Source organism: Salmo trutta, chromosome 27 (assembly GCF_901001165.1).
Source record: "Salmo trutta chromosome 27, fSalTru1.1, whole genome shotgun sequence".
NCBI classification, from domain to species: domain Eukaryota; kingdom Metazoa; phylum Chordata; class Actinopteri; order Salmoniformes; family Salmonidae; genus Salmo; species Salmo trutta.
Genome location: NC_042983.1, coordinates 32,563,281 through 32,579,933, shown reverse-complemented (window position 1 = coordinate 32,579,933; position 16,653 = coordinate 32,563,281).

Below are 16,653 nucleotides of genomic sequence, written 5' to 3'. Positions count from 1 at the left end.
ATGAAGAGAGACAAAAAAAGTGTAAAAACTGGACAGAGACAGGGAAATTCGGTCTACATTACATTTACATTTAAGTCATTTAGCAGACGCTCTTATCCAGAGCGACTTACAAATTGGTGCATTCACCTATAATATCCAGTAGAACAACCACTTTACAATAGTGCATCTGTTCGAACAAGTACTGGGAAACAGTGCTAAAAGGACATGCCTAAATTAATGTTGTTTAGGTGAGAGAATGGGTTTATATCTGTGCCATCTGCAGACCCAGTCATACTGGTGCACATTCATGAACATAACAGATGCAGGTTATATTGTGCTACATTACTCAGGAGAGTCAAATAAGCTTCAAGATAATTCATAGACGCTTTACCTTGAGAGGAATGAAAACCATGTGACCTAGGCAGCACAGCAGTCTGGCTGGCACATTATTCCAATCACTGGTTTACATCACGTGAATGATCTTGAATTACTAATTCCATTGGTACAGGAGAATAATACTATATAACATTATGACCTCTAATTGAATTAGATTGAGTGCTATGGAAGGTGAATGGAGGTGGGTGATGGTGTGATAGCATAGTGAGCAGAGGAATGGAGACTCATTTGATTTTATCTGCAACCTTGAGGTTCATTTAAATCTATGTGTGTGTGTGGTTATATTTTTGTCAGTGTGTTTTCATAATTGTGGATTTTTATGGAGTGTCTTCTGATCCTTTTCACTCCTTCTCCCTAGATGACTTCTAAAGAGGCTGCCTGGCCCCTCACAGCAAGACCACACTGAGCTAATCTTGGAAGGGAAGACAGCACACAGCCAATCCTCCACATGGTAACAGGTGGGCCATGATAAGCGCTAACGTTTGCTGATTTCCAGGCAATAGCTTCACACTGTCTGAGAGGCTCCATGAGACTGAGGGAGGAGGAGAAGAGACGATACTGCCTGGAGCAAAGAGGATGTGTTATTCTTGTTTTCGTGCCTTATGTTGATCCGCACAGCATCTATACTCACAGCCTGACTTCCTGCTGACTGCCCCAGGGAATCCCTTGAGTCAGGGATGAATCCATGGCTGCCATCTTGAAAGACCCGAGGTATTTACATCCATGCAGCATTAGATGTAGCCTGTTATAAGACACTGTAACTGCTGCCTCTGCAAACTGAAGAAAAAGTATGACTGCTTACGGAAACTGGATGTATCACAGGTAATCTCTAGTGGAAAGACTACATAAACAGACATTGTATCGTAGATCTGTAATGATACAACAGGATGCATGAGGTAACGAGCAGAATTAGTTCCGGTACTTTGGACAAATCAAAAATTCGTAGGTGTTGGCATCTTTCAAATTCCGGGAAGTGAAGGGGACATTTAGCCCATATACTTGCCCGTAACTTGCAAAGAGAGAAGGTGAGCTCTTTGTTCTGGTTCTGATCCTCGATCTATCCCTACTAACACGATGGGACCCAGAACTTGCATCTGGCCAATTATGCAAGATTTTAGTTCTGGGACACCTGTGTTGGTTGTTATTTGAATCAGTATGTAACCCATCTCCCAATTGGATATTGAGAGAGGTAGTGAGGAACCGTTGGCACCATTTACCCAACACCCGATACTGACACATCCCGAGTTGAAGAAGGGTAAGAGGCTGCAGGAGTCTCACAAAAACAAAATGGTGTTTACTTTTGGCTTTCCAGAACAGCAACCCAATCCAATGTCAAATAGTGCTGCTGGTGTTGGATTTGAATTGTTGTTAACAGCCAACATATTCGGAGAAGAAACACTGCCACAATATAGCATATAACATAGCGCTCGCTGTTACTTGGTTTTGTGTACATTGTTCACATGCAATACCTTGCTGCAAAGTACCAATTAATCCAAGGTGGTTGAGGTAACAAAACCCATAATGTAGAACCACCTCTTTAACATTACATTTTTACATTTTAGTCATTTAGCAGACGCTCTTATCCAGAGCGACTTACAGTAGTGAATGCATACATTTCATTTCATGCATTTTTTTTTTGGTACTGGCCCCCCGTGGGAATCGAACCCACAACCCTGGCGTTGCACACACCATGCTGGCATTGCAAACACCATGCAAACACCATGCTCTACCAACTGAGCATAATCTGTATCTCTGACAGGAAGCTCCTGCATGGCCTTGGTGGACACTGAAGAAAAGTGAATATTTTCTTGTGTGTGAGAATTGTGGGGCCTGTTGTATGTACAGTTAAAGTCGGAAGTTTAAATGTATTTGGCTAAGGTGTATGTAAACTCAGTTTTTCACAATTCATGACATTTAATCCAAGTAAAAAATTCCCTGTTTTAGGTCAGTTAAGGATCACCACTTTATTTTAAGACTGTGAAATGTCAGAATAATAGTAGAGAGAATTATTTATTTCAGATTTTATTTATTTCATCACATTCCCAGTGGGTCAGAAGTTTACATAAACTCAATTAGTATTTGGTAGCATTGCCTTTAAAATGTTTAACTTGGGTCAAATGTTTCGGGTAGCCTTCCACAAGCTTCCCACAATAAGTTGGGTGAATTTTGGCCCATTCCTCCTGACAGAGCTGGTGTAACTGAGTCAGGTTTGTAGGCCTCCTTGCTCGCACACATTTTTTCAGTTCTGCTCACAAATGTTCTATAGGATTGAGGTCAGGGCTTTGTGATGGCCACTCCAATACCTTGACTTTGTTGTCCTTAAGCCATATTGCCACAACTTTGGAAGTATGCTTGGGGTCATTGTCCATTTGGAAGACCCATTTGCCGCCAAGCTTTAACTTCCTGACTGATGTCTTGAGATGTTGCTTCAATATATCCACATAATTTACCTTGCTAATGATGCCATCTATTTTGTGAAGTGCACCAGTCCCTCCTGCAGCAAAGCACCCACACAACATGATGCTGCCTCCCCCGTGCTTCACGGTTGGGATGGTGTTCTTCGGCTTGCAAGCCTCCCCCTTTTTCCTCCAAACAACATAACAATGGTCATTATGGCAAAACAGTTCTATTTTTGTTTCATCAGACCAGAGGGCATTTCTCCAAAAAGTACGATCTTTGTCCGCCTGTGCAGTTGCAAAATGTAGTCCGGCTTTTTTATGGCGGTTTTGGAGCAGTGGCTTCTTCCTTGCTGAGCGGCCTTTCAGGTTATGTCGATATAAGACTCGTTTTACTGTGGATATAGACATTTTTGTACCTGTTTCCTCCAGCATCTTCACAAGATCATTTGCTGTTGTTCTGGGATTGATTTGCACTTTTTGCACCAAAGTACGTTCATCTCTAGGAGACAGAATGCGTCTCCTTCCTGAGCGATATGATGGCTGCGTGGTCCCATGGTGTTTATACTTGCTTACTGTTTGTACAGATGAACGTGGTACCTTCAGGCATTTGGAAATTGCTCCCAAGGATGAACCAGACTTGTGGAGGTCCTGGCTGGATATATTTTCTGAGGTCCTGGCTGATTTCTTTGGATTTTCCCATAATGTCAAGCAAAGAGGCACTGAGTTTGAAGGTAGTCCTTGAAATACATTCACAGCTACACCTCCAATTGACTCAAATTATGTAAATTAGCCTATCAGAAGCTTCTAGAGCCATGACACCATTTTTTTGGAATATTCCAAGCTGTTTAAAGGCACAGTCAACTTAGTGTATATAAACTCCTGATCCACTGGAATTGTGGTACAATGAATTATAAGTGAAATAATCTGTCTGTAAACAATTGTTGGAAAAATTACTTGTGTCGTGCACAAAGTAGATGTCCTAACTGACTTGCCAAAACTATAGTTTGTTAACAAGAAATTTGTGGAGTGGTTGAAAAACGAGTTTTAATGACTCTAACCTAAGTGTATGTAAACTTAAGACTTCAACTGTATCTGTGTGAGAGGTAGAGTATGTATATTCAAAGAAGGCTGTTTGTGTGTATATTGTGTGTCTACTGTATGTGTGAGAGGGAAATTACATTTGTTCTTATGAACAGAAGTAATGTGTTGTGGAAAACACATCCGGATGAGGAAGAGGTGCCACACTCTCACTGGATGCCATTAAGAAAATGTAGATATAGAACACTAATGGCATGCAGAGATGCCTGTCTCTGTATTTCTTTCGGCCAGATGTTGTTTTTTTACCACCAGAAGATGCCTTACAATGGGCAGTCACTCTCAGTGCCCAAATGGAGATCTCATGTACATACACACAAATGTAGTCCACCACTCATCGTCAACAAACAGAAAGCCAAACATGCATCTCCACTAGCACAGTGGAACACTGTAGAACATTACCCTCTTGTTTTCCAGTTTGGCTTGAAGAGCAGATTTAGTTTTGACTCACATTTAAATATTAGGACCAATGCAGCCATTTTTATATCAATATCAAATAATTTCTGGGTAATTAAGTACCTTACTGTAATAGTTTCCCATTAAAATGGACAAAAATAGAATTAAGCTACGACTGTCTAGGAGTGGTCTGAGTGGGGAGGAGAAACTGAAAACTAGCTGTTATTGGCAGAGAGGTTTAGAACTCTATTTGTTATTGGTCTATTAACCAATTTATCGCCTGGTGATGTCAACAGGCTAAGCAAAACTCCTGCCCGTGCAAACCTGCTGATTAGAAGGTCCTGTGTAGATTATATTTTCAACCAGCAACTATCAAGAAATAACACCAATATTTTTTTCATCAGCTGTTGGAAATGAATTTTGACTGCACTGGGCCTTTAAGGTTAATAGATATTGGCTAGTATCTAAACTCTGGCCTGCTTTAGGGTGGGGATTCCATCTGGGCCCATGCCTCCCTGCTATAGACCCCAGGCCTGTTTATGCAGCACTGGAGTTGGTTTCTCCTCAGGTCAAACTCCTTTGATAAGAGAGGAGAGTCACTCGCTCAGACAGAGCAAAGGTGACAGGGATGTATTATGCATGGGGAGGTAGAGGAAGCAGGAGTGCAGGATAAAAAAGAACACTCACATATTCATAGTTACACACATGATATTGGTGCAGTTTTTAACAGTCTTATTGACAAACTCGAATAAAGTTGATCCTGTACAAACACACAAAGGTATTAGGTGTGCACATGCGTGCGCATACACACACACACGCACACACAAAGTCAACTCAGAGGGCAACCTAAAGCTGCTTTAAAAGGAAACTCTCAGGTCTTACCATCTGTTGTTCTGTTACAGGGCAAGCTTATGTGAGGAGCCACAATAAAATAAAAAATGACAAACCTGATGCAAGCAGCAGTGCATCCAGCAGTCAGCTGTTCCAGACTCAGAGGCTCTGAACTCAGTGACCTCACTCTGGGAAGGTCCTGTCTGGTTTGTGTGATTTACAATATATTGTTGGTAATGTTAATGATGCTTGGTCGATGTCTCAAAACAGCAGTGGTTGATTACTGGAGAATATTAATTAATAATTGCATAGCATATCCACTTCCTGATATCAAGAGCATTTCTCTCATTTGCATTTTGTGTTTGCTTTAATGAAGCTTTTCTTAACTGCGTACAAATTCTGTTACAAGTCAACAGTGGTGGAAAAAGTATCCAACTGTCAAAGTTAAGTAAAAGGAAAGATACCTTAATAGAAAATGCCTCAAGTAAAAGTGAAAGTCACCCAGTAAAATTCTACTTGAGTAAAGGTCTAAAAGTATTTGTTTTTAAATATACTTAAGTATCAAAACTAAATGTAATTGTAAAAATATACTTAATAAGTATCAAAAGCAAAAGTACAAGTATAAATCATTTGCTTATATTAAGCAAATCAGACAGCACCATTTTATTTATATATATTTTTTATTTACGGATAGCCTGGGGCACACTACAACACATCATTTTCAAATGAAGCATTTGTGTTTAGTGAGTCCTCCAGATCAGAGGCAGTAGGGATGTTCTCTTGATAAGTGTTTGAATTGGACCATTTTCCTGTCCTGCTGAGCATTCAAAATGTAACGAGTACTTTTGGGTGTCAGGGAAGATGTATGGAGTAAAAAGTACATAATTCACAATTTAATGTAGTGAAGTTAAAGTAAAAGTACAGATACCCCCAAAAAACAACTTAAAGTATATTTACCTAAGTACTTTACACCACTGCCCTTAGTCATGCGGTGTACCCAGGCAAGTGTGCAGACAATGGGTGAGAATCAGCCTTGGGAACCAAACTGTTTGTTACAGCAGACAGAGCTGCCCCGTGGCACTCTCAAACACTCAATGGCATGTTTGATAGAAACTGTCTCCAAAGACACCTGCTACCTTGGGCAATACAGAGGGGTGAGGGGGAAAATATAATTGGGAAAATACTGCTTCAGAGGATTTGAGATACTAAAATCCAACTGGAGCAAAGACAAATTTAAATTCTCGAGTGGGATTAGACACTTGAAGTAGGGATTATTGTGTGAGAATTTAGGGGAGATGTCATTGATTTGTGGGCTGCTCTGTGGCTTTTTTCTTGCAGTAAGCCTTGTGGACCACCCACTGTCCTCTTAGCACCAGTAAAAGTATGTACTGCTGCTAAAAGATTTTACTGCTGGAAATCAACCCCCACCCAGTACACCATTATCCCTGGATGTGCCATAAACAGATGGATGAAATCCCACTACATTTTCAGAAATCTAAGATGAATATGATTAATTGAAGACCTCGCTCTATATTTTCATATTTGTAACTGACTGAGCCTTGAAACAAAATAGACCCAATGTACCTTGGCTGTGCGTGCATTGTGCAGGGACTAGGAGGGAGCATTATGTCTTGACACTGGGAGCCGACACGGGGAGACTTAGGGCACCAGCAGTCTTACTACCACTGCTCTAGGCACAGCCCAACAGGAGAGGCTTAGACCTGCCTGACAAGGCTGACTCCTGAGGCTAACTAACGTGTTGCCAAATGACTAGAGACAGAAGAATACATTACCCATTTACAGGTGTAGGATCTTAATTAGACCACTATCTTGGCAGCAGAAAGAATCCTGCAGAAACAGGTTTTTAATGTTTAGTCCATAATGTTGCTTGATCGGTGGTTAGGCTATTAGTTGGCCGAAATTAAACTACATTAAAAGTGCAATACTGTTAATATAACCATGTGTTAATGTGGGTTTTCAGTGAATTTATGTAAATCACAAAGCTTATCTACATTTCCTGCGGTGCAGGAAAATTCTCAACAACAAAAGAGTGACTAAATGAAGATCCTACGCCTATTTTAAAATAGGGAAATACTCTTTATTTAACAATCTTATACACACAGAAGAAGCAGACATATCAACAATGGTGGAAAAAGTTCCCAATTGTCATACTTGAGTAAAAATATAGATACCTTAATAGAAAGTTACTCAAGTAAAAGTGAAAGTCAGCCAGTAAAATACTGCTTGAGTAAAAGTCCAAAAGTATTTGGTTTTAAATATACTTACGTATCAAAAGTAAAGTATATTTGAGCAATTACATTAACTATCAAAAGTAAAAGTGAAATTATAAATAATTTCAAATTCAATATATTAAGCAAAGCAGACTACTCCCTTTTCTTGTTTTTAAAATGTATGGATAGCCAGGGGCACACTCCAACACATTATTTACAAAATATGCATTTGTGTTTAGTGATTCCGCCAGGCCAGAGGCCGTAGGGATGATCAGGTGTTCTCTTGATAAGTGCTTGAATTAAACTATTTTCCTGTCCTGCTAAGCATTCAAAATGTAAAGAATACCTTTTGGGTGTCAGGGAAAATGTATGGAGTAAAAAGTACAATATTTTCTTTAGGAATGTGGTGAAGTAAAAGTGGTCAAAAATATTAATAGCAAAGTACAAATACCCCAAAAAACTACTTAAGTCGTACTTTAAAGTATTTTTACATAAGTACTTTACACCACTGCAAATCAGATGAGCTTGTATTCAATTCCATAGTACCTTACATATTATGTTGCCCAAACCTTATGAAGTCATAGAAGCAAACATGGAGTAGTGTAATAGCTTGATCCCCCACATATACGACTGTGAAGAAATATTCCTTCAATCTTTGAAGGAGAAAAATACTTTCCCGTTAAACACTTATAAGCCTGATGAGGTGAAAATAGTTGACCTTTGAACGTTCTCTAGCAGAATCAAATCAAAGAAAATGTTATTTGTCACATGCTTCATAGACAACAGGTGTAAACTAACAGTGAAACGCTTACTTACAGTCCCTTTCCAACAATGCATAGATTTAGATTTTATTTACTAGGATCCCCATTAGCCGATGCCAATGGCGACAACTAGTCTTACTGGTGCCAGTGTAACTGGTGTGAAATGGCTAGCTAGTTAACGGGGGTGCGCGCTAATAGCGTTTCAATCTGTGACGTCACTCGCTCTGAGACCTTGAAGTAGTTGTTTCCCTTGCTCTGCAAGGGCCGTGGCTTTTGTGGGTCAATGGGTAACGGTGCTTCGATGGTGACTGTTGTTGATGTGTGCAGAGGATCCCTGGTTCAAGACCAGGTAGGGGCAAGGAGAGGGATGGAAGGAACACTGTTACATTGATGCTGTTGACCCGGATCACTGGTCACTGCGAAAAGGGAGGTGAGTGTAACCTGTGTGAAATGGTTAGCGGCGTGTGCGCTAATAGCCTTTCAATTGGTGACGTCACTCGCTCTGAAACCTTGAAGTAGTTGTCTCATGCAGCTTTTGTGGAGTGATAGGTAACGATACTTCGAGGGTGTCAGTTGTTGATGTGTGCAGAGGGTCCCTGGTTCTCGCCCAGGTACGGGCGAGGAGAGGGACGGAAGCGAAACTGTTACACCAGACACAGAATGAAAAGTACATTATAGACAAAATACAAAAAATCTTACATACGGTTAAAATCATTAACATGTAGTCTGTGTTTGTGCGCATCTATCAGTTACACATGCATGTCAGTACATACAGTTCCTTCGGAAAGTATTCAGACCACTTTACTTTTTCCATATTTTGTTAGGTTACAGCCTTATTCTAAAATTGATTTAAAATAGTTTCTTCCCTCATTATTCTACACACTATACCCCATAATGACAAAGCAAAAACAGTTTTGTAGAAATGTTTGCTAAAATTTGTTTTTAAATAAACTGAAATATCACATTTACACTACCGTTCAAAAGTTTGGGGTCACTTAGAAATATCCTTGTTTTTGAAAGAAAAGCATGAAAATAACATCAAATTGATCAGGTTTCCTAGGGAGTTTTTCCTAGCCATCGTGCTTCTTTCACATGCATTGCTTGCTGTTTGGGGTTTTAGGCTGGGTTTCTGTACAGTACTTTGAGATATCAGCTGATGTACGAAGGGCTATATAAATAAATTTGATTTGATCAGAAATACAGTGTAGACATTGTTAATGTTGTAAATGACTATTGTAGCTGGAAACGGCAGATTGTTTTATGGAATATTTACATAGGCGTACAGAGGCCCATTATCAGCAACCATCACTCCTGTGTTCCAATGGCACGTTCTGTTAGCTAATCCAAGTTTATCATTTTAAAAGGCTAATTGATCATTAGAAAACCCTTTTGCAATTATGTTAGCACAGCTGAAAACTGTTGTCCTGATTAAAAAAGCAATAAAACTGGCCTTCTTTAGACTAATTGAGTATCTGGAGCATCAGCATTTGTGGGTTCAATTACAGACTCAAAATGTCCAGAAACAAAGATCTTTCTTCTGAAACTCGTCAGTCTATTCTTGTTCTGAGAAATTGCCAAGAAACTGAAGATCTGGTACAACGCCGTGTTCTACTCCCTTCAAAGAACAGCGCAAACTGGCTCTAACCAGAATAGAAAGAGGAGTGGGAGGCCCCGGTGCACAACTGAGCAAGAGGACAAGTACATTAGTGTCTAGTTTGAGAAACAGATGCCTCACAAGTACTCAACTGGCAGCTTCATTAAATATGACCTGCAAAACACCAGTCTCAATGTCAACAGTGAAAAGATGACTCCGGAATGCTGGCCTTCTAGGCAAAGTTCCACTGTCCAGTGTCTGTGCTCTTTTGCACATCTTAATCTTTTTTTTATTGGCCAGTCTGAGATATGGCTTTTTCTTTGCAACTCTGCCTAGAATGCTAGCATCCCGGAGTCGCCTCTTCACTGTTGACATTGAGACTGGTGTTTTGCTGGGTTCTATTTAATGAAGCTGCCAGTTGAGGACTTATGAGTCGTCTGTCCACTTGCACAATGTAAGATCGAAGGGAGTTCCCTGCACTCATGGCTCTGAATAATCCCTGTACGTTTCCTTGAATTTGTTCTGGACCTGGGGACTGTGAAAAGACCCCCGGTGGCATGTCTGGTGGGGTAAGTGTGTGTCTCAGTACTGTGTGTAAGATGACTATGCAAACAATTTGGAATTTCCAACACTTTCATGTTTCTTATAAGAACAAGAAGTGATGCCGTCTGTCTTTCCTCAACTCTTTGCCAAGAGAGACTGGCATGCATAGTATTAATATTAACCTGCTGATTACAAGTGGCTCCTGAGTGGCGCAGCGGTCTAAGGCACTGCATCTCAGTACTAGAGGCATCACTACTGACCCAGTTTCTATTCCAGACTGTATCACAACTGGCCGTGATTGGTGGTCCATAGGGTGGTGCACAATTGGCCTAGTGTCATCCGGGTTAGGGTTTGGCTGTTGACCGTCATTGTAAATAAGAATTTGTTCTTAACTGAGTTTCCTCATTAAAAAAAGAAAATACAATGAAGAGCAAGGTGTGCGGCTCTGTTCTGGGCCAGCTCAACTAGGTCTTTCTTTGCAGAACTTGACCATATGACTGGATAATAATCAAGATAAGATAAGATAAAACTAGAGCCTGCCGGATTTGCTTTGTGGAGTGTGGTGTCAAAAAAGCAGAGCATCTCTTTATTACGAACAGACCTCTCCCCATTTTTACATCTTTAAATGTTTTGACCATGACAGAGACCAAAAAACATTGAATAATTGCACAATGTGTGATGAAAACTTGGCTATATACACAGGGTACAGTACCAAGTAAATGTGCGGGGGTACAGAGTAATTGAGGTAGATATGTACATGTAGGTAGGGGTAAAGTGACAAGGCAAAAGGATAGATAATGAATAGTAGCAGCAGCATATGTGATGAATCAAAAGAGTTAGTACTAAAACGGTCAATGCAGATAGACCGGGTAGTTATTTGGTTAACTATTTAGCGTTCTTATGGCTTGGGGGTAGAAGCTGTTCAGGGTCCGGTTGGTTCCGGACTTGGTGCATTGGTACCGTTTGCCGTGCGGTAGCAGAGAGAACAGTTTATGACTTGGGTGGCTGGAGTCTTAGACAATTTTTAGGGCCTTCCTCTGACAACGCCTGGTATAGAGGTCCTGGAAGGCAGGGAGCTTGTCCCCAGTGATGTACTCCTTTGGGCCCATGCCAAATCTCCTGAAGGGGAAGATGCATTGTCGTTCCTTCTTCACAACTGTGTTTGTGTGTGTGGGCCATGTTAATTATTTAGTGATGTGGACAGAGAGGACCTTGAAGCTCTCGACCCACTCCACTATAGCCCCGTGGATGGGTGCGTTTTCGGCCCTCAGTTTCCTGTAGTCTACGATCAGCTCCTTTGTCTTGCTGACGTTGAGGGAGAGATTGTTTCCCTGACACCACACGATGAGACAGCCTATAGTGACCTCCTCCCTATAGGCTGTTTCATCGTCATTGGTGATCAGGCCACTGTTGTGTTGTCAGCAAACTTAATGATGGTGTTGGATTTGTGTGCAGCCACGCAGTCGTGGGTGAACAGGGAGTACAGGAGGGGACTAGGCATGCATCCCTGAGGGGCTCCCGTATTGTGGGTCAGCGTGGCAGATGTGTTGTTGCCAACCCTCTTGTCCAGGTGAGAGAGGGCAGTGTGGAATGCAATAGAGATTTCATCATCTGTGGATCTGTTGGGGCGGTATGTGAGTTGGATTGTCTCCAGGTTGTCTAGGATGTTGGTGTTGATGTGAGCTATGACCAGCCTTTCAAAGCATTTCATGGCTACATACCGTATGTGAGTCCTACGGTGCGGTAGTTATTAGACAGGTTACCTTAGCGTTCATGGGCACAGGGACTATGGCGGTCTGCTTGAAACATGTAGGTATTACAGACTGGGTCAGGGAGAGGTTGAAAATGTCAGTGAAGATACTTGCCAGCTTGTCAGGGCATGCTCTGAGGTTGTATCCTGGTAATCCTTGTAGCCTTCGGCCTGGTGAATGTTAATCTGTTTAAAGGTCTGACATCGGCTACGGAGAGCGAGATCACACAGTCATCAAGAACAGGTGGTACTCTCATGCATGGTTCAGTGTGTGCTTGCCTTGAAGCAAGCATAGAAGGTATTTACTGTAGCTCACCTAGCAGGCTCGCGTCACTGGGCCGGTCACGTTTGGGTTTTCCTTTGTAAACGGTGATAGTTTGCAAGCCATGCCACATCCGATGAGCATCAGAACCGTTGTAGTGAATTAATGAATGAATTACGTTTTATTTTTGTGTAAAATTGTCAATTGTTAACCCATCCCTTATGGGATTAATTGACACATAAACAAACATTACAATAATTCACTATGGTAATTAAATGATACTTCCTCGTTTTTTAAATTTCACTTCACCAATTTGGACTATTTTGTGTATGTCCGTTACATGAAATACAAATAAAAATCAATTTGGGGGTGAATACTTTTGCAAGGCACTGTACACATACATACATACCATATGCAGACAAATAAATACAGAAAAAAAGAAAGAGATGTCACTTGAACCCAGTCTGACACAAAGAGAAGATTAATATGGGAGACAAGCCTATACACAATCTATATACACAGCTGCCATTTACCACATAGAAGCTAAATATTTGTACAATTTAATTACAGGTAGCCCTTTTTCTTTGATTCCAGACTTTATGTAAATATTCCACAAACGTAAATACGCAATGGACAAAAAAACATTACAATTTCTCCTCATCACTCAGCCACATAATGCCAGGGTATGTCTGGTGTGCTTTCTGGAATAAGAGCAAGCGTATATCATGGTAGAAAGGGCAATGGAGGATAAAATGACTTTCATCCTCTATTTCTTCGAGGTCACAAGAGTTGTAGTTGGTTTCCCTGTGGCTCAGTTGGTAGAGCATGGTGCTTGCAATGCCAGCATGGTGTGTGCAATGCCAGGGTTGTGGGTTTGATTCCCACAGGGGGCCAGTACAAAAAAATAAAAAAAATAAAAAAATAGAAATGTATGCATTCAATACTGTAAGTCGCTCTGGATAAGAGCGTCTGCTAAATGACTAAAATGTAAATGTAAAATGTTATCGTCTTTCCTCTTCCATTTCACCACAATACTGACCTGTTTCAATACGCAGAGAAAATATCCCTGATCATACCTGTTTCAATACGCAGAGACAATATCCCTGATCATACCTGTTTCAATACGCAGAGACAATATCCCTGATCTTACCTGTTTCAATACGCAGAGACAATATTCCTGATCTTACCTGTTTCAATACGCAGAGACAATATCCCTGATCTTACCTGTTTCAATACGCAGAGACAATATCCCTGATCTTACCTGTTTCAATACGCAGAGACAATATCCCTGATCTTACCTGTTTCAATACGCAGAGACAATATCCCTGATCTGACCTGTTTCAATACGCAGAGACAATATCCCTGATCTGACCTGTTTCAATACGCAGAGACAATATCCCTGATCTTACCTGTTTCAATACGCAGAGACAATATCCCTGATCTGACCTGTTTCAATACGCAGAGACAATATCCCTGATCTGACCTGTTTCAATACGCAGAGACAATATCCCTGATCTTACCTGTTTCAATACGCAGAGACAATATCCCTGATCTGACCTGTTTCAATACGCAGAGACAATATCCCTGATCTGACCTGTTTCAATACGCAGAGACAATATCCCTGATCTGACCTGTTTCAATACGCAGAGACAATATCCCTGATCTTACCTGTTTCAATACGCAGAGACAATATCCCTGATCTTACCTGTTTCAATACGCAGAGACAATATCCCTGATCTGACCTGTTTCAATACGCAGAGACAATATTCCTGATCTTACCTGTTTCAATACGCAGAGACAATATCCCTGATCTGACCTGTTTCAATACGCAGAGACAATATCCCTGATCTTACCTGTTTCAATACGCAGAGACAATATCCCTGATCTGACCTGTTTCAATACGCAGAGACAATATCCCTGATCTGACCTGTTTCAATACGCAGAGACAATATCCCTGATCTGACCTGTTTCAATACGCAGAGACAATATCCCTGATCTGACCTGTTTCAATACGCAGAGACAATATCCCTGATCTGACCTGTTTCAATACGCAGAGGCAATATCCCTGATCTGACCTGTTTCAATACGCAGAGACAATATCCCTGATCTTACCTGTTTCAATACGCAGAGACAATATCCCTGATCTGACCTGTTTCAATACGCAGAGACAATATCCCTGATCTGACCTGTTTCAATACGCAGAGACAATATCCCTGATCTGACCTGTTTCAATACACAGAGGCAATATCCCTGATCTGACCTGTTTCAATACGCAGAGACAATATCCCTGATCTTACCTGTTTCAATACGCAGAGACAATATCCCTGACCTGACCTGTTTCAATACACAGAGGCAATATCCCTGATCTGACCTGTTTCAATACGCAGAGACAATATCCCTGATCTTACCTGTTTCAATACGCAGAGACAATATCCCTGATCTGACCTGTTTCAATACGCAGAGACAATATCCCTGATCTTACCTGTTTCAATACGCAGAGACAATATCCCTGATCTTACCTGTTTCAATACGCAGAGACAATATCCCTGATCTGACCTTTTTCAATACGCAGAGACAATATTCCTGATCTTACCTGTTTCAATACGCAGAGACAATATCCCTGATCTTACCTGTTTCAATACGCAGAGACAATATCCCTGATCTTACCTTTTTCAATACGCAGAGACAATATCCCTGATCTGACCTGTTTCAATACGCAGAGACAATATCCCTGATCTGACCTGTTTCAATACGCAGAGACAATATCCCTGATCTGACCTGTTTCAATACGCAGAGACAATATCCCTGATCTGACCTGTTTCAATACGCAGAGACAATATCCCTGATCTGACCTGTTTCAATACGCAGAGACAATATCCCTGATCTGACCTGTTTCAATACACAGAGACAATATCCCTGATCTGACCTGTTTCAATACGCAGAGACAATATCCCTGATCTGACCTGTTTCAATACGCAGAGACAATATCCCTGATCTGACCTGTTTCAATACACAGAGGCAATATCCCTGATCTGACCTGTTTCAATACGCAGAGACAATATCCCTGATCTTACCTGTTTCAATACGCAGAGACAATATCCCTGACCTGACCTGTTTCAATACACAGAGGCAATATCCCTGATCTGACCTGTTTCAATACGCAGAGACAATATCCCTGATCTTACCTGTTTCAATACGCAGAGACAATATCCCTGATCTGACCTGTTTCAATACGCAGAGACAATATCCCTGATCTTACCTGTTTCAATACGCAGAGACAATATCCCTGATCTTACCTGTTTCAATACGCAGAGACAATATCCCTGATCTGACCTTTTTCAATACGCAGAGACAATATTCCTGATCTTACCTGTTTCAATACGCAGAGACAATATCCCTGATCTTACCTGTTTCAATACGCAGAGACAATATCCCTGATCTTACCTTTTTCAATACGCAGAGACAATATCCCTGATCTGACCTGTTTCAATACGCAGAGACAATATCCCTGATCTGACCTGTTTCAATACGCAGAGACAATATCCCTGATCTGACCTGTTTCAATACGCAGAGACAATATCCCTGATCTGACCTGTTTCAATACGCAGAGACAATATCCCTGATCTGACCTGTTTCAATACGCAGAGACAATATCCCTGATCTGACCTGTTTCAATACACAGAGACAATATCCCTGATCTGACCTGTTTCAATACGCAGAGACAATATCCCTGATCTGACCTGTTTCAATACACAGAGGCAATATCCCTGATCTGACCTGTTTCAATACGCAGAGGCAATATCCCTGATCTGACCTGTTTCAATAGGCAGAGACAATATCCCTGATCTGACCTGTTTCAATACGCAGAGACAATATCCCTGATCTTACCTGTTTCAATACGCAGAGACAATATCCCTGATCTGACCTGTTTCAATACGCAGAGACAATATCCCTGATCTTACCTGTTTCAATACACAGAGACAATATCCCTGATCTTACCTGTTTCAATACGCAGAAACAATATCCCTGATCTGACCTGTTTCAATACGCAGAGGCAATACCCCTGATCTGACCTGTTTCAATACGCAGAGGCAATACCCCTGATCTGACCTGTGCACATAGCGATCTCTTGCTTTTAGGTGGGTTATACATAATATATCTCTCACACACAAATTCACCCTTAATCAAACAAAAGGTTCTCAATTTGGGTTTATGATTAATCTCCTCCACCCATTTGTTTTCATATTGCATCAACAGTTGTTTTTTAGTCATATCTATGTCTCCCTTAATTTGGTATTTGTACAGATGTTCACAGTCAGACTGTTGAAAAAGGTCAGACATTTCAGTTGCCCAGGCTCCCCCTATGGATAAATCCCATTGAAAAACTGTACTAGCTATTCTGGCAGTTGGCATATC